At 41.1% G+C, this 27396-nt stretch overlaps 1 protein-coding gene across 3 annotated transcripts in view; it reads left to right on the top strand.

Annotated features, from left to right (window-relative positions):
- Positions 1-27396, top strand: part of TPK1 (thiamin pyrophosphokinase 1) — a 682711-nt gene that overhangs the window by 530341 nt on the left and 124974 nt on the right. The window contains exon 9 of one of the 3 annotated variants that reach the window (XR_012847974.1): positions 14812-14908. The exons of the other annotated variants lie outside the window; for them this stretch is intronic. The gene's annotated coding sequence lies outside the window, so the exon portion shown is untranslated. The remainder of the gene's footprint in view (positions 1-14811; positions 14909-27396) is intronic. 3 annotated transcript variants of the gene reach the window in all.

Here is a 27396-nt window from a genome sequence, read left to right as displayed (position 1 = left end):
CACTCTTTCATACAGAGCCTTAGTTTTTCGGGACACGTGTCACATTGATATATTGTGTCCTTCCTTATCCCCCTCTTATAACAGACTATGCACTACTTTTGACTTTTTCCCTTCTTGCCAGTTTGGGGAACTTCTCTTGGAAAGTGTTGCCCTGGTACGATGCGTGTGGCCTCGCTTCCAGAAGTACTGGGAGCCCCCCCCCCCTCTTCCTGGTCCCTAAAAATTTGTTTCTTGATAACCACCTCTTGAAATTCCAGGAACGTTCCCCTCTGGCCTCTGGCCTGCCCATCGACGTAGCACGTACGCATTGTATAATGCCATCTGTATGTTGTGCCCGGCCAGCTTCTTATACCACACCACATCGTGCTGTAGGGCTTCAGGACTTGATCTGACAAGTCCACCCCTCCCATGTACTTATTGTAGTCCAGGATGCAGTCTGGTTTGGGGGTCTCTGTACATGGGTACTGGTGTGACATCTCTCTTGTCCTTGTACTTGACACACATTATGTTGCTGCTAGTTTGTGCCCTGCTCTTACCCCTTCTGAGTGTTTGCCCAAGCAGAGTCTTAGGGAGGCCTCTCAGATTTCTTCTAGCAGTGCCGCATGCCGCAGTACTTCTGGAAGTGAAGCAGTTGAAGAGTGGGAAGCTAGTATAAAAATTATCCAGGTAGAGGTGGTAACCCTGGTCCAGCAGTGGGTGCACCAAATCCCAAACAATTTTTGCATTAACTCCCAGTAAGGGGGGGCACTCTGGGGGCTGAATACTGCTGTCCTTCCCTTCATATATCCTAAATTTGTAGGTATACCCTGATGCTCTCTCGCACAGCTTATACATCTTCATGCCATACCTTGCCCTCTTACCCGGCAGGTACTGGCGGAATTGAAGCCTCCCTTTAAAATCTACCAAGGACTCATCAATAGAAATAAAATTCTCGGGGGTGAATGCTTGGGAAAACCAGGCACTGAAACGGTCTAATAGGGGTCTCCATTTATACAAACGGTCAAAACTGGGGTCATCTCGGGGTGGGCACGGCTCATTATCAGTATAATGTAAGAAGCGAAGTATTGCCTCATTTTAATTTTTTTTAGGTTCCAATTCAGTTCTGAAGTTGTTTTGAGGGGCCCATATATTAGAAACACCCATCAAACACCCCATTTTAGAAACTAGACCCCTCAAAGTATTCACAACAGCATTTAGAAAGTTTATGAACCCTTTAGGTGTTTCACGGGAATTTAGAGCAAAGTAGAGGTGAAATGTACATATTTTATTTTTTTTGGACAGAAAATCCTTTTTACTCCATTTTTTTTTATAACACAAAAGGTTTTACCAGAGAAACGCAACTCAATACATATTGCTCAGATTCTGCAGTTTTGAGAAATATCCCACATGTGGCCCTAGTGCGGTAATGGACTGAAGCACCGCCGTCCGAACCAAAGCTGCACCTAGTGGATTTTGAGGCCTCCTTTTTATTAGGCACCATGTCCGGTTTGAAGAGGTCTTGTGGTGCCAAAACAGTGGAAACCCCCAAAAAGTGACCCCGTTTTAGAAACTAGACACCTTGAGGAATTCATTATAGTTTTCATGGGGTGCATGCAACTTTTTGATCCGTTTTTATTCTATTTTTAGGTGGCGTGGTGACTAAAAAACAGCAATTCTACGATTGTTTTTTCATTCTATTTTTTTTACAGCGTTCACCGTGCGCTATAAATGACATATTCACTTTATTTTGAGGGTCGATACGATTACGGCGATACCATATGTTTATCGTTTTTTTTATGTCTTATGGCGTTTGCACAATAAAAATACTTTTTGTAAAAAATCATTCACTTTTTGTGTTACCTTATTCTAAGCGGCAGAACTTTTTTATTTTTCCATCAATAAATCCGTGCGAGGACTTATTTTTTGCGTAACAAACTGTAGTTTCGATCATTACCATTTTTAGGTACATGCGACTTTTTGATCTCTTTTTATTCCATTTTTTGAGAGGTGAAGTGACCAAACAATTGTGATTCTGGTACGGTTTATTATTCTTATCTTTTACGGCGTTCACCGCGCGGGATAAATAATGAAACAATTTTGTAGTTCAGGCCATTACGGACGTGGCGATACCAATTATGTATAGTTTATTTGTTTGTTTATATATTTTTATTAATAATAAAGGACTGATAAGGGAAAAAGGGGGATTTTTACTTTTATTACTTTTAAAACTTTTATTTTCTTAATTTTACACATCTTTTATTAGCTTTTTTTTTTACTTTATTACTTTGTCCCACTAGGGGACTTTAGGACAGGAGGCCCTGATCGCTATTTTAATACTTTGCACTACATGCGTAGTTCAGTGTATTAGAACTGTCAGCTACTCACTGACAGCAAGCACAGTGGGTCCTGACTTTGTCAGGACCCACTAGGCTTCCATCGATGGCATAGCTGGACGCCATTGTTAGGTGTCCGGTTGCCACAGTCACCATCGCAGGCTGGCGATTGTAGCTTAACCCCTAAAAAGCTGCGTTCGGTATTGAAAGCAGCTTTTAAGGGTTTAATCAGCGGGGACACAACGATCGGTCTCCTGCATGTGTCGGGAAGACGGCCGAAATGGGCGTTACTCCCACGACGTAATATTCCGTCTCTGAGCGCGAACGGCATGGTTAGCGCGACGGAATATTACGTCGCTGAGCGTTAAGGGGTTAATAGCACTTTCTATTTTTGCACATGACACCAAGCTATGTAGTAATGTTCAGTCTATGGAAGATAAATTGCAAGCGGATTTAAACAAACGGAGTGTTTGGGCGTCCACTTGGCAAATTAAGTTTAATGTAGATAAATGTAAAGTTATGCACCTGGGTACGAACAACCTGCATGCATCACATATCCTAGGGGGAGCTACACTGGGTGGGGGGTCACTTGTTGAGAAGGATATGGGTGTACTTGTAAATCATAAACTAAATAACAGCATGCATTGTCAATCAGCTGCTTCAAAGGCCAGCAAGATATTTTCGTGTATTAAAAGAGGCATGGACTCGCGGGACAGGGATGTAATATTACCACTTTACAAAGCATTAGTGAGGCCTCATCTAGAATATGCAGTTCAGTTCTGGGCTCCAGTTCATAGAAAGGATGCCCTGGAGTTGGAAAAAATACAAAGAAGAGCAGCGAAGCTAATAAGGGGCATGGAGAATCTAAGTTATGAGGAAAGATTAAAAGAATTTAACCTATTTAGCCTTGAAAAAAGACGACTATGGGGGGACATGATTAACTTATATAAATATATTAATGGCACATACAAAAAATATGGTGAAATCCTGTTCCATGTAAAACCCCCTCAAAAAACAAGGGGGCACTCCCTCCGTCTGGAGAAAAAAAGGTTCAACCTGCAGAGGCGACAAGCCTTCTTTACTGTGAGAACGGTGAATTTATGGAATAGACTACCGCAGGAGCTGGTCACAGCAGGGACAGTAGATGACTTTAAAAAAGGAAAGAATGGTTGGATCCAGCGCTGACAGAAGTAAAAGGAAACTTTTTCCAAGTTTTATTAGTTCTTGGTTAAAAGAAGGTATTCATTAGCGAATGTGGTATATCTTGCAATGATAGGTTTAAAGGTAGGTAGCCTACGCGTTTCGGATGGTGTCTCCGTCCTTATTCATGGCTTGCACCGAGCGCCACAAAACACGCAACTTCCACAAGGTGAGCTGGAGAAATCCTCCCTATTTTTACTTGCTTTAAAAAAGGGTTAGATAATTTCCTAGAACTTGATGGACATGTGTCTTTTTTCAACTGTACAAACTATGTAACTGGGAACCCAGGATACAATGTTCCAATGATGGTTTTGTATTTACTTTAAACACCTGGTTAATATATGATAAAGCGTTCTCCTAATATTGGAATAAATTTGGGCAACTCCATATCAAATGTATCCAGTTAGCTTCAGAGCCAAACGTTTTGGACAGCTTGTTGTGTCCCTTTTCACAATTTTGAACATGGAGGCGCAGCACGGAATACTATAAACTAGGTGTAAACCTAAATTGTGTAAATCTATTTCCATAACTCGGTAATAAAAAAAAAATGTATAACGTGGTTAACGTGTTCCAGTGCAAACTCCTACTCAAATCATTATCCCATTTTTTTATGTGATTTAATACTCAAACCCTTATTCCCATTAGAGAGCAGCATAGTGTAAGTCTTTAAGATTCATCCTTTAGTACCGTTTTTATTAATTATAAATTAACTCTTCTCATTGATCACTCTGCATTTTTTTCTCTATTTTCGTTCCTCAGTGTGGCATATTTTAGCTAAACATATTAAAACATCTCTTTTTGTGTCAGACCAACTTTCATTCGAAATTCTTCATTTGGTAGTAATTTCCCATCAATAAAAATCAGTGCAATTCATGTTCTTTTATTAATTCAAAATTTTTAATCTAAAGTAGTGACATCATTGGTATCTTCAGACTAAATTGGCTTTATGCCAGGGAAAACTACTTTAAATTATTTACAGCAGTTATTTTTTAAGATGGCACATGTACCTGTATCTGGGGGACCCCAATTAATACTGTCATTGGAAGCGTAAATGCCTTCGGTTGCTGTATAAAAATCCTGTTGCTAATATTTTAGTAAAAGGAGCATTGTCAAAATCCTTTCTATTGTCTTTTGTTACAAGGCGGGGCTGCCCTCTTTTTTCCCCCCTATATTCTCCTTTGTCATAGAACCATTGGCAACCTTGATTAGTCAGTCGGTAGTTTTTAGGGTTTCTGCCATCCAGGAAGAGAAGAAAAAGTCTTACTATATGCGGATGATTTGCTCTAATTTGTAGGAGATTCTAACAACTAATTGAGAGCTATTTTTCAACTAGGTGAAAAATTTAGCATGTTTTTTGGTCTTAAAATAAACTGGGAAATAGCAATCCCCGTACCCTTGGACAAGGATGTAGCCGGGGTGGGACATGTGCCCTTAGGGTGCTGGATGCTAGGGGGGGGGGGCGCTATGAAGCCACTCTGCCATGGCCAGATTATTTCGATAAAGTGCTAGCGCAGCATACTGAATGTTTTGCCCTGGGTGAAGGAAAGCCTAGCTACGCCTCTGCCATTGGAGAATAATATGTGAGACGGAGGAATAAAATTAAAGGTGTTGCAACCTACAGAGTGTATTAAATATCTAGGAATAGAGCTTTTATTTAATATTTTTTCATTTGAGAACTTGTATGTTGTTCCCCTGATGAAGAGGATTCGAGAGAAATAAAAAGCTGGAATAAGCTTCCTTTAATAAGAGATAGATTAACTGGGATATCATGCATAGCGCACACGCAGCAAAGGACTCTACACTGTGCATGTGCCCGATCCCACTCCAGAACTCCTCTCGGTAACGTGCAAGTTATTTTTCGAACTATTGCCTAAACGGCCAGTTCCGACATAGGCAGGTTTGAAACACTTAATTCCAAATTCATAATGGCATTCTGGTGTTTTAGTGTCTCCAAACCTAGCAACAGGATCCCTTAAATGTTTGTTAAGAACATTTGTTCAGGTAAGGATAAATATAAAGAGGTTTGTCTGAAAATCAAAAAAATTCTTAAAGGGGAGATCTGGATTTTTTTCCCATGCCCCTAATGCTGCTTCCCTAAACCCCAGTTGCGTAACAACAGGTTCCCTTCAAATGCATCTCATTAAAAATAGTTGCGATCATTGCAAAATTCCCATTGATTATGACATATTGTAATGGTATCATAGACGTATTGTTTGTTGTTATTGCATCAGGGGAAATTTGTCATGTCTATGGCAAAAAAGTAAAAAGTTACAATCAATAGTAACATTTATTTTTGGAATTTTTTCTTACAACATTTGTTTATGCTGTTTCTAAGCCATAAATTCCTAAAGCCTGCAGCTAACATAGTTCTATTCCTGAACACAACACTCTGCTTCTCTAATAGTGTGGTGTGTATCAGAAATGGACAAAAGTATAATGCTAAAAGGCAACCTATACCTGCAAGAGTAAAACATAAATGTTTAACCATGTTTTTATGATGCTTGTAATCCCACACAAATCATTTATCGTATCATATACATCGATTTTTAAGCCTCGTAAGTGACTTAGAACTATTGCCATCTGCTCACCTACTAGACTTTTAGCTGTCGCCAGGTGTTCCACTGTTAAACTAGCCTTGAACTGTTTCCAGCTAAACAAGTATTGAATATTGAACTGACCCTAAACTGCTGGATGCTTTGTTCCTGCTGATCTCGCCATGGCTGTGCTATAAAGTAGCTGTCACCTCGACCATTTTCTTACTGCTGCATCACCAGTCTTGGCCCGAATGGCACTTTGCTGTGTGTGCGGTAAATGCTGCTTGAATATGAGTTTTAAAACAAGTGAGCAGATGCTGAAATGCTTCAAATAAAGGTAATAAGGCATGAAAACTACTTGCCAAAGTCTGCAATTATACACTTGCTTTACATACATTAAAGGGGTATACCGACAAACATAGATACATGTCTGATCGCTGGAGTCTGACAGCTAGAACCACCAGAGATGAGCATAGAGCACTAGTTCTCATGCTCTTTTCATTTCTATGGGACTTCCGGGACCGCTTTCTCTGGCAGCTCTATAGATATGAATGGAGCGCTGGTTGAGCATGTGCACCAGCACTGCATTATCATGGAGCACTTCAGGGGACTTTCGATTCCCTCTTCTCCTCATCGCTGGGGGTCCCAGCCATCGGACCCCAAGCGATCACACATGTATCCCCTATCCACAGGATAGAGGTTACATGTGTTTGTGGGAAAACCCCTTTAAATAAATTCACATACTACATCAATAGTGCATATTTGCAATGGAGCTGGTAGGGAAGTCAACCATTCCAGTTACCTGATCAGTGGACATAAAAATCTGTCCATGCTCATGTGTTAGACACAGCTGTAGGGCCCGTTACAAGACACCGCTTTGGTAAATATACTGTAACTATAACGAGCTGTGCACCTGTGTGTCCGTTACACGACCAGGACAGATTTTTATCCATTAGAAGTAAATAATGGAGGTCCCCTTTGAATGACCTCAAGCAGAGATCTTAAAAACCTTGAGAAATTGATACGGAAGGTATTTTGGACAAGGAAACAAAGAAATAACCTTTATTTGCTGAAACCGGTGTTACCAGATATTTCCCTTTTACAAATGAGTTGTCTGATTAAAGATCATACAAGCATTGGCCCCAGCTTCCCTCAGACTGCCACATCAGGCCCCAGCAAAGGTCTGTGGCACATACAAGGTCTTGACGCCGGGACATTTGCCATGGACTGATGAAAAAGGCAGTGAGTGATTTCTTTTTTTTTTTTAAATTTTATTCACGTATTGTCCCGTCCAATGGGGTGTGATGGGGCCTGGAACAGGGGTCTGTTATGGGGTCTGTCTGTAGCTTGTTGCATTCCTGCATACAAGATTTGAGAAATGTAAAGTTTTCTGTAAGTGGCAGATAGAAGAAAAATCTGATCATAGGGTATCCCGCTGCTGTGGCTCCAGTAATCCTCTGTAATCTAAGGGGAATTAAGTGTTTACAGCACAGCCACAGGAAAAATTAAGCATTACACAGTTCTCATTTAAATCAATGGTCTGTCCATGTAATCTAAGGAAATGCTGGGTCCTTTAGATTGAGAGACGTTCATTGTAGTCACTCTCCTCTCTCCTCTCTCGATAATGGATAAATGAGAAATAAGCAGCAGCTCAGATTTCTTTAATAGGGCATTTCAAAAGGGATTTTGTAAACCAGATAACTCCTTTATAAATGCCTGTATTAACCCCTTCCCGCTTCAGCCACTTTTGACCTTCCTGACAGAGCCTTATTTTTCAAATCTGACATGTCACTTTATGTGGTAATAACTTTGGAATGCTTTTACCTATCCAAGCGATTCTGAGATTGTTTTCTCGTGACACATTGTACTTTGAGTTAGTGGTAAAATTTGGTCGATACATTCAGTATTTAATTGTGGAAAAACACCAAAATTTAGCAAACCATTGCAAAATGTAGCATTTTTCTAAATTTAAATGTATCTGCTTGTAAAACAGATAGTAATACCACACAAAATTAACATTTCCCATATGTCAACTTTAGATTGGCAATTTTTTTTTAACATACTTTTATTTTTCTAGGACGTTACAAGGCTTAGAACTTTATCAGAAATATATCACATTTTCATGAAAATTTTAAAAGGCTATTTTTACAGGGACCAGTTCAGTTGTGAAGTGGGTTTGAGGGGTCTATACAATACAAACCCCCATAAGTCACCCCATTTTAAAAACCGCACCTCTCAAAGTATTCAAAACAGCATTTAGAACGTTTTTTTTAACCCTTTAGGCGTTTCACAAGAATTAAAGCAAAGTAGAGGTGAAATTTACAAATGTAATTTTTTTTGAAGAAATTCATATTTAATCATTTTTTTCTGTAACACAGAAGGTTTTACCAGAGAAACGCAACTCAATATTTATTGCCCCGATTCTGCAGTTTTTAGAAATATGTGGCCCTAGTGTGGTAAAGTACTGAATATAAGAAGCAAAGGAGCACCTAGAGGATTTTGGGGCCGCCTTTTTATTAGATTATATTTTCGGCACCGTGTCAGGTTTGAAGACGTCTTGTGATGCCAAAACAAAGAAAACACCCAAAAAAGACCCGATTTGAAAACTACACCCTACAAGAAATTCATTTAGGGGTGTAGTGAGCATTTTGACCCCACAGGTGTTTCATAGATTTTATTAGAATTTGGACCTGAAATGAAAAATTATCTTTTTTTCCAATAAGATGTAGTTTTAGCTAAAAAAAAAAAAAATGTCCACAAGAAATAAGGAAGAAAAAGCTCCCTAACGTTTGTAAAGCAACTTCTCTGGAGTACGGAAATGTGGGTATAAACTGCTGTTTGGGCACACGGCAGTGCTCAGAAGTATAGGAGCACCATTCAACTTTTGGAGTACAGATTTTGCTGGATTAGGTTTTTGGCACAATGTCGCTTTTGCAAAGCCCCTAATGTAGCAGTACAGTGGAAACAACCCAAAAGTGACTCCGTTTACGAAACTAGACCCCTTGAGGAATTCAGCTAGTGTAGTGAGCATTTTGACCATACAAGTGTTTTATAGATTTTATTTGAATTGGGCAGCAAAAATATAAAAAATCCTTTTTCTTCGATAAGAAATAGCTTTAGCTCAAATTTTTTTATTTTCTCAACAAATAAAAGGAGAAAAAGCACCCCAACATTTGTAAAGCAATTTCTCCCGAGTATGGCAATACTCCATATGTGATCACAAACTGCAGGGCTCTGATGTGAAATAATAAAAGAAAGCCCTGAGAAGGGACCCCACTTTGGAAACTACACGCCTCACGGCATTTATTAAGGGGTGTAAGAGCATTTTCACCCCATAGGTCTTTTCCGCAAATTAATGCGCTGCGGGTGGTGCAAGTAAATTAAAATTTTTCCCTAGATTTGCCATTTCAGTGGCAAATATGTCATGCCCAGGTTTTGCCACTGGAGACATGCACCCCAAAAAATTGTTAATAGGGTTTTCCCGGGTATGGCGATGCAATATATGTGGAAGTAAATAGCTGTTTCGGAACAATGCAGGGCTCAGAAGGGAGGGAGCGCCATTTGGCTTTTGGAGTGTGGATTTTGCTAGGTAGTAGTTCTGTTTGGGTATTGCTGGTGTTTTCAATTATAATGTGGGGGTAAATGTAAGCTGGGCAGAGTACATCAGGGGCATAGTCAGGTGGTTTAATAATGGGGTAAAAAAAACAATAAAATAATCCATAGATGTGTGTTACGCTGTGAAGCAATGATTTATACACAGGCCAGTTTCGCACTGATAAATGGTGTCCTTTCTTATCCCCCTTTTGGCACACACTCTGTACCTTTGCAGTTTGGGGAATTTTGCTGGGAAAGTGTTGTCCTGGTATAACATGGGCCATCCTAGCTTCCAGGAGATATGTTTGGGCCTTACCCTTCCTGGTTCCCTAATATTAGGGCTCTTGAAACAGAAGAAATGTTCACCTCGGGCCTGCACAACTGCATATTTTTTCTTTCTTGACTTATTGGAGCCTTAACTAATTAAATGTTTTCATAAACTTAGTGGTATGAGGGCTGTTTTTTTGCTCACATTTTATCCTATTTTTAGGAGGCAAGGTGACCAAAAAACAGCAATTCTGGCATAGTTTTTTATTTTTTATTATAGAGCGTTCACCATGCGTTATAAATTACATGTTAACTTTACTCTGTGGGTCAGTGCAATTCCGGCGATACCAAATTGATAGCACTTTTTTATGTTTTACAACTTTTTGCACAGTAAAATTACTGTAAAAAGAATGTACAGTATATTATCTGTCGCTATGTTGTGAGAACCATAACTTTTTAATTTTTTCGTCGAAGCTGTATGAGGGCTTGTTTTTTGAAAGACGAGCTATAGTTTTTATAGTTAACATTTTTGGATACATGAATGGCCGTTACGGACGCGGCAATACCAAATATGTATGGTTTATTTTATTTTTTTTAATATTAAAGGACTTGATTAGGGTATGTTCACACGCAGTGTTTTCAGTAATTCGGGTGGTTTACGCCTGAAAAAAACGCCCCTAATATGCCTACAAACATCTGCCCATTTCTTGCAATGGGTTTTACGATGTTCTGTTCCCACGAGGTGTAAATTTACGCGTCGCTGTCAAAATACGGCGCGTAAAAATATGCCCGCGAAAAAGAAGTGCATGTCACTTCTTGGGACGTTTTTGGAGGCGGTTTTTATTGACTGAAAACAGCTCCGTATTGTCAGATGTTTTTCGTCACTGCGTGTGACGTGTGAACATACCCTAAGGGAAAAAGGGTGATTGTGTTTTATTTTATTACTTGAAACTTTTATTATTTATTACAACTTTCTCTTTTTTTTTTTTTTACACTTTTTTTTTTTTTTTTACACTTTATTTTAGTCCCACTAGGGGACTTGAAGGTCCAACTGTCTGATTTATTTTCTAATACATTGCACTACCTGTGTAGTGCAATGTATTAGAGCTGTCATTTGTTCACTGACAGCAAGCCGATTAACTTGCTCCGGTCCCTGCCGTTGCAGGAGGTTGTTAGCTGTAACATACATCTGATAACCACCTCTGATGGCGCCAGCTCAGCTCCGGAGCCGGCGCCATCCTGCCGTGGGCTACGGAAGCCTTTTAGGTCCCACCTCCAGATGGGGCCTGGAATGCTTCTGTACTAGGCAGACCGGGAGGCCAGTATTAAGCCTCCGGTTGCCATTGCAGCCACCGGTTGCCATTGCAGCCACCGGCACCACGGCAATTCCATTGCCAAGGTGGCGATGAGCTCCAAACACCTTAAATGCAGCGATCGAATTTGACTGCTGCATTGAAGGGGTTAATGGGTGGGGATCGGAGCTAAATTTACTCCCTGCCTTTACAGCAGGGTATCAGCTGTAACACAGCTGATAACTGGGGATGATGGCACGGACGCTTCTGAGCCCGTGTCATCCATTTGTCGTAAGTATACGACAAATTGCGGGAAGCACTGGCTTTCCATGACGTATACTTACGACAAATATCGGGAAGGGGTTAATACACCAGATCCGTCAAGGTTGCATCCCCGATCTATGATATAGCTGCTTATACAGTTCCCTGAAATATTACTATAGGTTCAGCAAAGGTTCACTAGTACCTTCAAGATACAATATATAGTTGTTTAAAATTGTACTAGTGTAATATAAATGTTCAGCTACAGTATTTGCTGTTTCTTACTACCTATCGGTTTTATAAAAATAATACATATTAACAATTCATACATTTTAAAAAAAAAATCTAATCTTTACTTTCCCAATTTCTTGTTTATTGACCTTATCCCTGCTGAGCCTAAATAATTGGACAGTATTTTGGCATAAATCTTCGATAAATATTAATATCCTTTTGTGCCGTTGCCTTGATTTTAAATAATGCAGAAATTGGCTATATTTCCTCCTTAGTAATGGGAAGGTTTTATCTTTGCACTGACATCTTCCTCACACATTCCTTATTAACTTGTGATATATTAATGTTTTATTTTAGTTTACTTCTAGGATTCTCTTGATTATGTTCTTCGCAATCTCATTTTAGTTAAGTGTTTTTCTAGCAGACAGCGCAGATTGGCATTAGATAAATGGATGCTAATTGTGATTGTAACTGATGAACAACTGATGACACATTCCATGAGTTTATCATTATATGCAATTCATAATCTGAATCTGCCCAGCTAAGACTCTATCTTTTCGACAGGTATTATTCTGTAATGTATGAGCTATACAAATGATGAGGGAGACAACCTCCTTAGGTTTGAAGTATCTATGCCTTGTTAGTCAAATACAACTGTAACTTAGACGTGTGTTTATTATGTGTACGTTTAACATTCAGGGTGAACGGTATAGAACCATTTAAAGGAACAAAATATTTGAAACGTAAAAAGGTGCATCCCAAAAGTAACGAGAGCGATTTTTTTCATGCTCCCATGAGGGCTGGTTGAGGAAAGTGGGATGGAGTTTGTTGCGGGGGTATCTCAAGTATACGGCCGGACCATCCTCAGTTGAGCCCTAGCCTTTTCGAAGCGTCGATTTGTTACAAAAGTGCACCCTTGTTTTCCCTCTTGTCACGGACGAAAATGCAGAGGAGCATCGAGCAGCGTTACACAATGAATTTGATGTGAAACTTGGAAAAACAGCTTCAGCAACCTTAGAGATGCTGAAGAGGGCATATCGGGAAGCTGCTTTGTCGTCAGCCCAAGTTTTCAGATGACACAAGGCCTTAAAGGATGGAAGGGAAGTGACCTCCAACGTCAAGAAAAATGAAAATGTGGCCGTTCTAAAGGCTGCTCTGGATAAAGACCGACGTTTAGATGTCAGACTAATCGCAGATAAGGTAGGAACAGGGCCGGCGTTGGGTGTGTGCGACCTGTGCGAGTGCACAGGATTCTGCACTTACCCAGCATGTAGGGGGCGCCACTGGGCTCTACCTCTGCTTTGTCCTCTGCTCTTGGTTACACACGGAGTAAACAAGAGCCGAGGTAGCAAGAGAAGAGGAGGAAGCTCTGCCCACAGCCCGACCCTGCAAGAAGCTTGTCAGCAAGGAGAGATGGTAAGTGTCTGTGTGTATATGTGTCTGTGTATTTAAGTATCTGTGTTTGTATGTGTATATGTTCCAGTATGTGTGCCTGTGTGTCTATATACGTTTATGCATGTGTATATATGTTTGTGTGTGTATATGTTTCTGTGAGTTCTGAGGGTATAGTTATCACGGTGTGTTATCTGTGGTGTTACATAGGACTGCAGGTGACATCTACTACATTATCTGCACTGTGTATATATGTGCTGTGCCCGTCTGTATGTCTATATACAGGGGCGTAACTAGGAAAGACTGGGCCCCATAGCAAACTTTTGATTGGGGTCCCCCTTCCGCTGGGTATCACACAATCCCCCCCCCTTTTAGAAAGTGCCTCCCTATAGATTCCACCACACAGCACCCCCTATAGATAGCACCATACACATCCCCCTGTAGATAGCGCCATACACAGCCCCCTGTAGATAGCGCCATACACAGCCCCCTGTAGATAACGCCTTACAGCCCCCCTGTAGATAACGTCTTACAGCCCCAAATACCCCCTGTAGATAACGCCATACAGCCCCCCTATAGATAATGCCATACAGACCCCCCCCTGTAGATAACTGAAAGTCCCCCGAAGTTCTCCATGACAAACCTCGGACTTCCGGCGTCTGCGCAGTTCAATAGAAATGAAAGGAGCGCTGGTAACGCAGTCGCACAAGCGTGACCGGTGTGCAAGTCATTTCTATGGAGCTGCAGACAGACCCCGGAAGTCCGAGGTTTGTCATGGAGAACTTCGGGGGACTTTCGGTCCCCCGTTCTCCATATCGCTGGGCGTCCCAGCAGTCACACATATGTATCCCCTATCTTGTGGATAGGGGATGCATGTCTTTTGTAGGAACAACCCTTTCAGTTGCGTCGCGCTGTAGCAGCCATAGCAGCTGCTAGCGGAGCCTCCGGCCATGGGGGGGCCTGTGCCGGCGGGTGGCACGGGCCCCCTCATGCTGCGGGCCCCGTAGCAGCCGCTACGGCTGCTATAGCGGTAGTTACGCCACTGTCCTATATATTTAACTTTATGTATGTATATATTCCAGAATGTGTATGTCTATATTTGCCTGTTTGTCTAAATATCTGCCTTTATGTATGTACAGTAAATATGTTCCAGTATGTGCGTGTCTATATATGTGGTTCATTTTTGGCTTGTGAAGGGCAGCAATAGAGAGTCCCGCACAGGGCGCCATCCAACCTAAGGCCGGCCCTGTGTAGGAATACTAAAAGCAGTGGTTCATAGAATCATTACTGAAACTCTCAACTTAAGGAAAATTTGTGCAAAACTCATCCCAAAATCTTGTCCGTTGAGTAGAAGAAGAATAGTTAGTTAATTTCCCAAGAACTGTTGGATTGTGTGACAACTGAACCTTGACTTTTTGCGTTGAAAGCACACCAATTTGGTACTGTTTAAAATGTCCAGTCAACCACGACGAGGGCTCTGAACAACCTCTCGCATGATGCGCTGCTACGAAGAATGGCAGTGTTGCTGGTATCGTTCTTTTCAGTACCAGGTGACTTACTGTGAAGGTGATCGAGCCTAATTGTATGTTTTTCGAATAAAAGGATTTTTTGGAAATCACTCATTACTTTTGGGACACACCTCATATATTGGCAATATAGGATCCTATCCAATCCCATAGTGCAATCAAAGTGGTAAAAGAAAAAAAAATTGTCCCTTTTGTTTTGTAGAATTAATTCATATTTCCGCCCCTCTTCTTTGCTGATCAAAGTCAAGGGAATTGGAGGGGAGTGTGGAGGGACTTTTACTGAATGTCACCAATAAGAGGTAGATAAAGAATTATAGTTATTTACATTTTTGCGTTCACGTAACTCAAAATAGAACGTGTCGTCTGGACAAGAACGCTTAAAAAATATTTTTATTAAATCTTTAAAATGGGCTAATCAAGCCAATAATTCCTATAGATACCAGGCTAACCAGGTAGGTAGGACTAGATAAGGGTGCCAATATATTGGATTAAATTGTTATGGACCTACTCCAAATATCTAGTAAAACATATAAATTCTGTCTGTACCTGGACTAGATAGCAAAGTGTGCATTCATACAGCGTAAAGATCTGATACCTAGCAGCAGAGTGTGTATGATCACTCAGTAGCAAAAACGCAACACATGCGACACAGTGTGATGCACACTGAAATGAGCCGCAGCACCTAAATTTCTTGTGCATTAGCACCCTTACAAAACAGTGCAGCACCTCGAGCAGTATTGTGCATTCACACTAACAAGGGACTGTACATTTAAACAAAAGTGTGCATTCACACTAGGTGAATATAATATACTAAGTGTGCATTCACACTAGATGAATATAGTATACTGAGGCCTAATTCACACGAGCGTGTTCGGTCCGTGATATACGGTCCGTATGCCGTCCGCATTTCCCGGACTGAACACACTGCAGGGAGCCGGGCTCCTAGCATCATAGTTATCTATGATGCTAGGTGTCACTGCCTCGCTGCGGGAAAACTGTCCCGTACTGTAATCATGTTTTCAGTATGGGACAGTAGTTCCGCGGAGAGGCAGGAACACCTAGCGTCATAGATAACTATGATGCTAGGAGCCCGGCTCCCTGCAGTGTGTTCGGTCCGGGAAATGCGGCAGACATACGGACCGTATATCACGGACCGAACACGCTCGTTTGAATTAGGCCTAAGTGTGCATATGGTATACCAAGTGTGCATTCACACTAGTCAGCAATATCTACAACACCGAGTAAATTATCGCTGAAATGAGCATCAGCACATGCAGGTAGTGCGCATTCACACTCCTCAGTAGTAGTGTAACACCTATAGTGGTGGTGTGCATTCACACCTGATAAATATTGTCCACCTGATAATAAAGAGTGTGCATTCACACTAAACAAAAACTGAACGCCTAACGTTTTTGCGCGTCCTTATTATACATAGAACATTTCTTCAGAGGCATGTATATTGAGATAGGGCAGATTAGCACATCAGTTTTTCATGCAATATTGTCTATCTGCCCTGTGTCTGCTAGAGCTTTTCTCCTAACAGAACGGTTCTGGTCTCTGACGGCAGTGATGCAACAGAACAGCTATTTAAGCTTTTAGCCCTGCCCTTTGGGTGGCTGGACGATTACCTCAAACACCCAATAAGAGTGTGCCACGTCATCAGACACCGCGCCCATTCAAGAGCTCATCTACATCACTCCTCCCCAGGTATTTTAAACGACACTTAGTGTCATGTAACTATGGGAATCACCAAGCGGCTATAATTCTAAATAATGGCATATATATAGGAGAAGCAAATTGAAGTGATATCGATGATAGATCATAAAGAAACAATTGATTTTGATAGCGAAAGCAAAACTATATATGAGCCAATAGGATGTACAGATGATACAAGTAAAAATCCATATGAATCAAACTACTATCTACAATTATCAGCTGCACCTTATAAGAAACAAGTTTAGGAGATGTTATCGTTAAGACCTCCAGGTTTAACAGTCTGCAACAGAAATATCCACCTTGCTTCCCGCTGAAGTAAACGTTTATCCCAGTCACCCCCTCTAGGATGAGGACGTACCCATTCAATACCCTGGCATCTCAGATGGTCAGGGTTACCCTGATGACATTCCCAGATATGGCGTGCGATTGGAGTATCAGCTCGTTTAACCGTATCATTGATATGGTCTCTGATACGTCTGCGAAATTCGCAAATGATTTTACCCACATATTGAATACCACAGCTGCATGTCATCAAATATATGACACCTTGAGTCTTACAGTTGATGAAGTCATAATTCTTGTAAGAACGACCTGATGTGGTACTACAATATGATTTACTTGTTAGAATTGATCTACATGCTTTGCAGGTACCACAGCTATATGTACCAATGGGGGGCTTAGGCAGCCAGGTTGACCGTGTGGCTGGTTTCATATGGCTCTGAACCAATTTATCTTTTAACAGGTTCCCGACCGCTGGCCGTAAATATACGGCCAGCGGTCAGGGTCTCTAAAGTCCGCCGTATAGACTATTTACGGCGGCACTTCAGAGACTGTGCACGCGCGATCGCGTGCACACAGCTCTGTGCCCTGGCTGTTGCTAACAGCCATGGGCACTGGGCAGAATGTCAGGGGTCAATCTTTTGGCTCCTGAACATGTGATCGCTGTGACAACCAATCACAGCGATCACATGCATTTCTGCATAGAAAACAGTGTGCACGCGATCGCGTGCACACAGCCCTGTGCCCACGCTGTTACCAACAGCTCTGGGCACTGGGCAGGGTATCAGGGACCAATCTGATGGTCCCTGAACATGTGGTCACTGTGAAAACCTATCACAGCGACCACATTTGTTTTATTTTGACTTTTCTGGCAGTAAATCTCCTGCCTCTTTTCTTCTCCTCAAACATTGTTTCAGTTTGAGGAGAAGAAGAGACTCGGGAGAATTGCTGCCAGAAGATTACAGTTACAGTTACACAAAAAATACAGTGACACTCATAAAACATTCTCTGTATAGATAGATTTCTATCTATCTATACAATCTATCTATCCATCTATCTTTTTTTCTATCTATCTACCTTTCTATCTTTTATTCTATTAGAATAGGCAGGTAGGGAGTATATAATTATATATATATCCACATATATATAATATATATAGCAATAGCGGTTTATTTTTTTGTTAGCGGTAGTGTAGATATATATAGCAGTTAGTTTGTGTGTTTTATATAAAAAAAAAATAAAAAAAAAACAATTTGTTTAGTTAGTGTTAGTGTTAGTTACATTATGGCGAGGAAGTTGTTTAGCGCCGAGGAGGCATACGCCATGCTGTGGTCTGAGTCGGAGACCGCATCAGAGATCGCGTCCGAGATGGAACCTGTTTTAGGTAGTGACGATGACAGCGTCACTTCAGGTTCATCTTCAGGGGACGTTGTCCCTGATGCAGTTGAAACTGCAGAACTTGAAAGCGCAGGGCCAAGTAGCGCTGTAGCACGGGACAGCCTGGTCCCTTCAGTCCAGGCTCTTGTATGGGCACCTGCCCCATCTTTTGGGCCTAGAATCCACGGATTTACTGCCACACCTGGCATAACCGTGGACAATACAAATTTTGTCCAAATGGATTACTTCCATTTATTTATAACGGACGACATCCTAAATCAGATTGTCCACGAAACAAATTTATATGCCACTCAATATATAAGGCAGAAACCTTCATCCACCCATGCCAGAGATTGGACGCCCACCAATTTGCTGGAATTAAAAAAAATTTTGGGGCTCACCCTAAATATGGGTATTGTCAAAAAGCCCTCCATTAGGTCTTACTGGTCAACAAGACCCGCCCAAGCCACCCCAGTATATTCTGCAGTAATGCCCAGGTCTCGTTATGAGACAATAATGAGGTTCCTCCACTTCAATGACAACGCACAGGCCCCCCCAAGTACCGATGCAAACCGGGATCGGTTGTTCAAAATAAGACCGCTAATAAATTCCCTGAATAATTTATTTCTGCAACTCTACACCCCTGAGCAGAATGTAAGTGTGGACGAATCCCTCCTCAACTTTCATGGCAGACTTAGCTTTCGCCAATATCTACCTTCAAAAAGGGCAAGATATGGCGTTAAGCTCTACAAATTGTGTGAAAGCGGGTCAGGATATACTACCGCCTTCAGAATTTATGAAGGGCGGGACCGCACAATAAATGTTCCTGGATGCCCCCCTGATCTTTCCACCAGCAGTAAGATCGTGTGGGAGATAATGCAGCCTCTGCTTCACAAGGGGTACCACCTGTACTGTGATAATTTTTATTCCAGTGTACCCCTGTTTAGGCATTTGCATGCTACAAGGACTGGGGCATGTGGTACCATGCGCAAAAACAGAATTGGTTTTCCACAGCAATTAGTGGGGAAGCGCATGGTAAAGGGGGACTCCTGTGCTTATGCATCTGAAGAATTGCTGGCGGTCAAGTTCAGGGATCGCAAAGATGTGTATGTGCTAAGCACGATTCATACCGCAGGAACAGTGGCAGTGAGGGAAAGGGGGGCAACATCGGACAAGCACAAACCAGTGAGCGTGTCCGAATATAACAAGTACATGGGGGGGGGGGGGTGGATTTAAGCGACCAGGTTTTACAGCCCTATTTAGTAAAACACAAAACTAAAACCTGGTACAAAAAAGTGGCCATTTATTTGTTACAGGTGGCCATCCACAACTCATTTGTGCTCTACAAAAAAAACAGAGGCAGAGACACATACCTGGATTTCCAGGAGAAAATTATTGAAGGCCTCATTTTTGATGTTCAGGACACCCGAGAATGCCCCCAGTCTGAGGATGTCACGCGACTGACTGAAAGACACTTCATCAGTCGGATTCCCCCAACACCAACCAGAAGCAACCCTCAGAAAAAGTGCCGCGTCTGCAGAAAAGACGGGCACCGCAAAGATTCCCGATATTTCTGTCCCTCATGTCCCTCACAACCAGGCCTGTGCATTGAGCCATGTTTTAAAAAATACCACACTGTTCTGAATTATTAGATTTTAGTTAATTCGTTGAAAATATATTTGCCCTACATAACGTTTTTATTTTTCCCCTGATTTTACTCCAAGGGTGAGGGAGGGAATGGGTGGGTGGGGGGTGGATGTCATGTTTGCATATTCTCTAAAGTTCATCTGCTGGAGAGCTCCATTTGCATAAACCTGCAATTTCTTATTTTAGAAAACCCCAAAAAATAAATTCCCATTATACCCCTAGATGAATATTTTGGGATTTCTGCTTCAAGAGCAGATATTTTGGAAGTGTTATAGAAACTCTGTTGAGTTTTGTAAAACCAGCTTTGAAAAAAAGCAATTTGTGAAATAAGCTTCTTGTATCGTCCGCCCTCCTACTTCTCTATGTGATAAATAAGACACACATATTTGGTATCCCCATGCTCAGGAGAAGTGGAAGAATGTGAAAGGAGATGAATTTTGGCCGTGGTCTATGTCGTGTGTGAAAAATGCTGGTATAAACTGACGCATTTGCTAAAAAATTGCTAATTTTATTTTGATCCATCTTATTCAAGAAACTTTCAGAAGAAAACTGGACTGTCTAAAAATATGATAAACCCCTTGAAGAAAACCTTGTGGGGTCTACTTGCGTGAATGAAGTAATTTATGGGGTGATTCTAATCTTTCAGCAGCATTACACCCCCCAGAAAACAGTATGCTGCTATAAAATCAAATGCAAAATTCCTGGACCGAAAAGCCTCCTTTTATGCCAAGCCCTGGCACATGCCCGCACAGTGAATAAGGCACACATATTTGGTATCCCCATGCACGGGAGAAGTGTAAGAATGTGAAAGGAGATGAATTTTGTCCGTGGTCTATACCGTGTGTGAAAAATACTAGCCTAAACTGACGCATTTGCTAAAAAATAGCTGATTTTTTTTGTTCCATCTTATTCAAGAAACTTTCAGAAGAAAACTGGACTTGCTAAAAATATGATAAACCCCTTGAAGGAAACCTTGTGGGGTCTACTTGTGCGAATGAAGTCATTTATGGGGTGATTCTAATGTTTCAGCAGCATTAGGCCCCCCAGAAAACAGTATGCTGCTATAATATCAAATGCAAAATTCCTGGACCGAAAAGGCCGAAAAGCCTCCTTTTATGCCAAGCCCTGGCACATGCCCGCACAGTGAATAAGGCACACATATTTGGTATCCCCATGCACGGGAGAAGTGGAAGAATGTGAAAGGAGATTAATTTTGTCCGTGGTCCATACCGTGTGTGAAAAATGCTAGCATAAACTGGCGCAATTGCTAAATTCTTGCATTTTTTTCCAATTTTGCCCACTTTAGAGAAAAAAATAAAAATGATATATACTGACAAATGCCACTGAAACAAAGCCCTATCTGTCCTTTAAAAAGAGTGTAAAATTCAAAGATGAACTTTATTCACCTGCTGAGTTATAGTCATCTAAAGAAGCGCATAGCAAAATTGTGAAATTTGCTCTGGTCATTTAGCTGTAAAACAGCCTAGTCCTTAACCGGTTAAATTACGTCCTCTACGATAGGTAATTGCTGGCCTATCACTCAGAAGACTCCCTATATCTAGGTCAGCTTTTAAAATACCCCAAAATGCCTAAATAACCTCTCTCACTTGTGTATATTGTGATTTATAGGTCCCTATGATTCTAAGGTCGGTCCCACCAGTCTCTCTTATCCTTGGATTGAGAAGCTCATCCCTGTCCACTGATGTTGATATGCATTTTTGAGAACCCAATCTGGATATCCCCCACGACCAACCTCGTTCTCAAGTCCGAGGCTGCATTCTGATAATCAGACATATTGGTGCAATTTCTACGAGCTCGCAGATATTGCCCTTTTGGAATCCCCTTTTTCGGTGGCCTCGAATGCCAGCTATCCCACCTTAATAGAGTATTTGTAGCTGTTGGTTTTCTATGGATATGTGTGTTCACTCTTCCTGACACTGATTTACTTATGGACAGATCCAAAAATTAAATTTTGTCCGAATGGATTTCAGAGGTGAAAAATATCTGTACAAATTCTCTAAATTTAGTGTGTGAGCCATTCCATAATATTAAAATATCGTCAATGAATCTGAGCCAGAGGATCACACTTGAAGTCCAAGTTTCCATCGCCTCCTGGAAGATCATTTCTTTCTCCCACCAGCCCAGATAAAGATTGACAAAGGTTGGGGCACAGGGTGTCATGCCCATGGCCGCGGGCCGTCAGGCTCCCTCACCTCCTGACGCCCACAGCCATGGATCTGCGAGCGCTGGCCCCAGTCTCCTCCTCAGGAGACGCCAGCGCTCACCTCGGCCGGGTCCCATAGGGTGCGCACGCACGCTCGTGTCCGCTCTTAAAGGGGCAGCACGCGCATCGGACTTTCATGATTTATTAGCCCATAGCACCCTGGACTATAAGAAGGGCTCAGCACCTTTCTCCCACGCCTGAGCGTTGTTGTCGTATCCCAGTTTGTCTATGCAAATGGTCTCCTAGTGTTTCCCAGTTCCCAGTGTTCCCTGCTCCTGTATCCCATTCTATCCTGGTCTAGTGCCGTGCTGAGCTGAAGTCGTGCTGTGCTGTATACCACGCCTGTCCTGCTTCACCACGCCTGACGTCTAACTGCTGCCTAGTCCCAGCCGAGCCTGCCTTGCCTCTGTCCGAGCTGCCACAGGTACCCTATGGGAACTATAGACTGTAACCTGCACCTTGTTGGCCAGCTGCCATACCCCCAAGGCGGTACGGCCCAGTGGGTCCACGAACCCAACGTGGCCCATTGCCACACCTTTGAGCTGGTGGAAGAACTTACCATTGAACGTGAAAGAATTTTGTCCTAACACAAATTTAACTAACCTCATGACGAACTCATTATAGTTTGTAAATTGAGTATCCCTCGATTTCAAGTAGTACCTCACTGATTTACAGCCCTTGTCATGTGGTAAACTACTGCACAGGGCCTCCACGTCTAAACTTCCCAAGAGTGCACCCTCATCAAGCCGTATACCCCCTAATTGTTTCAGAACATCCATTGTATCCCTCACATAGCACGGAAGGGTCACCACAAATGGAAGGAGGATTTGGACAACATATGAGCTAGCATTCTGTGTAACACTATCAATGCCTGCTACAATATGCCGCCCTTTCAGTGGCACTAGACCCTTGCGCACCTTTGGTAGGCTATAAAATGTTGCCATCACAGGGAACTCTGGAAGTAGAAACTTGAACTCTCTCTGGTCAATGATACCCTCTGACGTAGCGTGCGACAACAAACTATTCAAATCCTCTTTATAGGATTCCATTGTGTTATTAGACAAGATTTCATAACAATCGCGGTCGTCAAGGATCGCAAGGCACATACCAACATAGGTCTGTCGATCCATAACGACCACATTATCACCCTTGTCGGATGTCTTCATAACAATAGATTCATCCTTTTCAAGGAGCCTCAGACTCTCCACTTCAGGTGTAAACTTGTTCACTTTGCCCTTAGAATGTAGAGGGGTTAATTGATCAATGGCTACCCTGTCATTTATTGGAATGTTTGTTGTCCACAGCCTGCTGCAAAACCAACTCCTTTCTCTCAAAGTTAACATGGCTCTCAAACTCTTTAAAGAGGCTCTGTCACCACATTGTAAGTGCCCTATCTCCTACATAAGGCGCTATAATGTAGGTGACAGTAATGCTTTTTATTTTTTTTAAAACGATCTATTTTTACCACTTTATTAGCGATTTTAGATTTATGCTAATGAGTTGCTTAATGCCCAAGTGGGCGTATTTTTACTTTAGACTAAGTGGGAGTTGTACAGCGGAGTGTATGACGCTGACCAATTAGCATCATGTACTCCTCTCCATTCATTTACTCAGCGCATAGGGATCCTGCTAGATCCTTATATGCTGTCTTATACTAACACATTAACACTCCCCTGTACAACGCCCACTTGGTCGAAAGTAAAAATACGCCCACTTGGGCATTAAGCAACTCATTAGCATAAATCTAAAATCGCTAATAAAGTGGGAAAAATAGATCGTTTTTTTAAATAAAAAGCATTACTGTCACCTACATTATAGCTCCTATCTCCTTATATAGGAGATAGTACACTTATAATGTGGTGACAGAGCCTCTTGAACTATTTCTATGTTATCTCTGAGTGACTGTGCATTATTGGCAACCAGAATTTTTTTTCCTCCAAAAGAATGTTCATAAATCTCAGAAAGGATGCAATTGATTCCTTCTCCCATTTTGCTATCAATGCTGTAGTTCTAACCCTTGCAGCAGGCTGTAGACCAATCCTCAAACCTCTAGGGACTATATTATTTTTCAAATATGTCTCCAACGTTTGTACCTCCCACCAAGAACGTATATGATCTTTGTAAACACGTGTAAGCTTACGGAATGCAGGTGTAATACTCAGACTTTGAGTCTGTATTGGCAATTCACTATCAGAGAAAACCTCCTTAGCCTCATTCATCCATTTGTCAGTATCAATGCTCCCCATTAGAAAGCCTGCCATTCCCAATTATATTGAAATTTTATTTAAGAAGTAGATAAAGAAGTATAGTTATTTAAATTTTTGTGTTCACGTAACTCAAAATAGAAAGTATCGCCTGGACAAGAACGCTTAAAATATATTTTTATTTTTACTAAATATATTATTTTTACAATATATTGGCACCCTTATCTAGTCCTACCTACCCGGTTAGCCTCATATCTATAGGAATTATTGGCTTGATTAGCCCATTTTAAAGATTTAATAAAAATATAAATATTTTTTAAGCATTCTTGTCCAGGCACCAATAAGAGGGACACAATTTTTCCTAGAGGGGGCCTCCAACGAGTACCAGTAATGGACATGTGGCTTTTTATCAAGGTATTATGATCCTGGTTTGAAAGAGGTTGTAAAGTTTTAGCTCTTGGTTTTGTTGCCTCTAAACAAGACACATCAATGAACCCCACCTTAGTGATTTTTTTTAACTGCAGTTTTTCTATAGTGTGAATAACCACCCTTAAATACCATTTTTTTTTTTTTTTAAGCTAAATAGGTTAAAAATTCTGTGCTGATAAATTTTGTAACATATCTTTATAGTGGTCAGAGTTCCGTATTAGTATTTAAAATTCCCTGTATAGAAATAGATTTCTCCTGTTTATCTGCGCTTTATAAAATAATTTTTACCTGCATGCTCACCTCTGCTGCCGCTCCAGCCTCAGTTTGGGTCACTGCTTTAGGGGCAGGGTTTCTCATATGATTAGCGTGAGATTTTTTTTTTTTTGTATTTATTAATTGATATTATTTTTATTTAACAATATTTAAAAAAAAAATTTTTAATTTGTCCCCTAAAGGTCAGAAAAGACCATTAACCCCTTAGTGACTAGCCTATTATAGTCCTTAATGACCAAGCTATTTTTTAAGTTTTCCCATCGTCTCATTCAAAGAGCAATAACTTTTTTATTTTTGTGTCGACATATCTGTATAAGGTCTTGTTTTCTGTGGGACAAGTTGTATTTTTTAATAGCATCATTTTGGGGTACATAGTATTTATTTATTAACTTTTATGAACTTTTTTGGGGGGAATAGAAAAAAAACAGCAATTTTGCCACACTTTTTTGCGTCATAAATTTACGCCGTTTACCGTGTGGTATAAATAACACAAAACTTTATTCAGCGTGTTCTTACAATTGCAATGAATTTATTTAGATTTTCTATGTTTTACTACTTTTACACAGTAAAAACACTTTTATTTCAAAATTATTTGTTTTTGTGTCTCCATATTTCAAGAGCCATAACTTTTTTATTTTTCCACCGATGCAGCTGTATGAGGGTTTTTTATTTTTTTGCGGGACGACTTGTAGTTTTTATTGGTACCATTTTGAAGTAGATGCGACTTTTTGATCACTTTTTATCAAACATTTTTAAGACGTGATTCACAGAAAACAGCAATTGTTGCATTGTTTTTTATTTTATTTTTTAAGGCATTCACCGTGGGGTTAAAATAATTTAATAACTCTTAAAGTTGGGGTAGTTACGGACGTGGCGATACCTAATATGCGTAACTTTTTATGTTTTTTTTAATAATAAAGCATTTTGTAAGGGGAAAAAAGTGGGGTTTTCATTTTTCTTTCACCTATTTTTTTTTAAATTAAACTTTGTTTTTTTTACTTTTTTACTAGTACCACTAGGGGACTTCACTATGCGATCCTCCGATCGCATTTATAATACACTGCAATACTTTTGTATTGCTGTGTATTAGTGCCTGTCCGTATAAAAAGGACAGGCCTCTGGCATGGCCTAGCAGGCATAAATAGTGGCAGACCTTAGGGCCTTTATTAGGCCCCTGGCTGCCATTGAAACCACCGACATCCTGCGACCTTATCGCAGGATGCCGGTGGGGTAAGAGAGGGAGCTCCCTCCCTCTCTCCAAAATCACTCAGATGCGGCGTTCGCTAATGAGCGCCGCATCTGAGGGGTTAAACTGGCGAGATCGATACAGATATCGATCTCATGCATTTGAGCAGGGCTGCTCCCAGCCCTTAGCTGCAGGGAGATTTAACGTCTCCCTGCTCTGTTTATTTATTTTCCGATGCAGTGCCGTGAAAAGACGTATGCATCGGAATAAAGCCTATTAGTGGCCACCGTAAAAAGGTTTATTGGCGGTCACTGACGGGTTAAGATACAGGGAAAAAAGAGCCATGACAAGTGACAACTGTCACTATCGGGCTATAAACTATAGACCCAGTAGTATGGTCATGCGACCAGTCTCCCATGTGAGCGTGGTCTTTGTAGTGGTCCGGAAGGAGCCCCATTTGTGCCTTCTCTTGTGAGAGACAGCCAGGCACTCTAAGGGTATGTTCACACGCTTAGCAAAAAAACTTCTGAAAATACTGAGCTGTTTTCAAGGGAAAACAGCTCCTGATTTTCAGAAGTTTTTTTAATCAAACTCGCGGTTTTCGCTGCGTTTTTGATGGCCGTTTTTGGAACTGTTTTTATATAGAGTCAATGAAAAACGGCTCCAAAAATGTCCGAAGAAGTGACATGCACTTCTTTTTTTGCGGGCGTCTTTTTATGTGCTGTTTTTGGACAATGAGGCGTAAAAAAACGCCCCGTCGGAACAGAACGCCGTATTTCCCATTGAAATCAATGGGCAGATGTTTGGAGGTGTTCTGCTTCCGATTTTTCAGCCGTTTGAACGTCTGAAAACACTGCGTGTACACGTACTCTAAAGGTACTTTTACACTGCCCGACCTGGGCCATATAAAAGAGCGCCTATCAACGAGACAGCTCATTGATCGGTGCTCGTTTACACAGGGAGATGTGCTGTTTACAACGATAATATTTTAAAATGATACGATTAGCTGATGAACGGGCGTTTGCTGATCGTTAACCTGTTTACACCCGATAATTGGCCAGTGTAATAAGCCTTAACTATAGCTGTACGATCTTCACTGCAACCCCTTAATGACAATTGTAAAAAGGCACATTAGTGGTTAAGCTTCAGTTGTTTAGATATGTGACTTTTATTACCATGGAAATCCTATAGTGATGTACATGTACATTTCTGATTGTAAAGCAGATTCTGTCAAGGCCACTGTATTTCACTGGTAAAGTGCAAACCATCTATTTGCATGCCCAGCAAGTACTTCAATATGTCTATTAGAACTATGGTTCCAGTCAATTCCAGTATGCCTGCATACCTTTTCATGCTTTTCTTTTTTTTTTCTTTTTTTTTCTTTCTTCCAAGCTTCGGTACTAAGTTATTGCCATTGATTCTCTGTTAAAGCTTAATGGCTTTTAGGCTTTA

Source organism: Rhinoderma darwinii, chromosome 5 (genome assembly GCF_050947455.1).
Source record: "Rhinoderma darwinii isolate aRhiDar2 chromosome 5, aRhiDar2.hap1, whole genome shotgun sequence".
In the NCBI taxonomy this organism is placed as follows: Eukaryota; Metazoa; Chordata; class Amphibia; order Anura; family Rhinodermatidae; genus Rhinoderma; species Rhinoderma darwinii.
The sequence above is the reverse complement of the archived record's forward strand: the minus strand, read 5'-3'. Positions and strand labels throughout refer to the sequence as shown.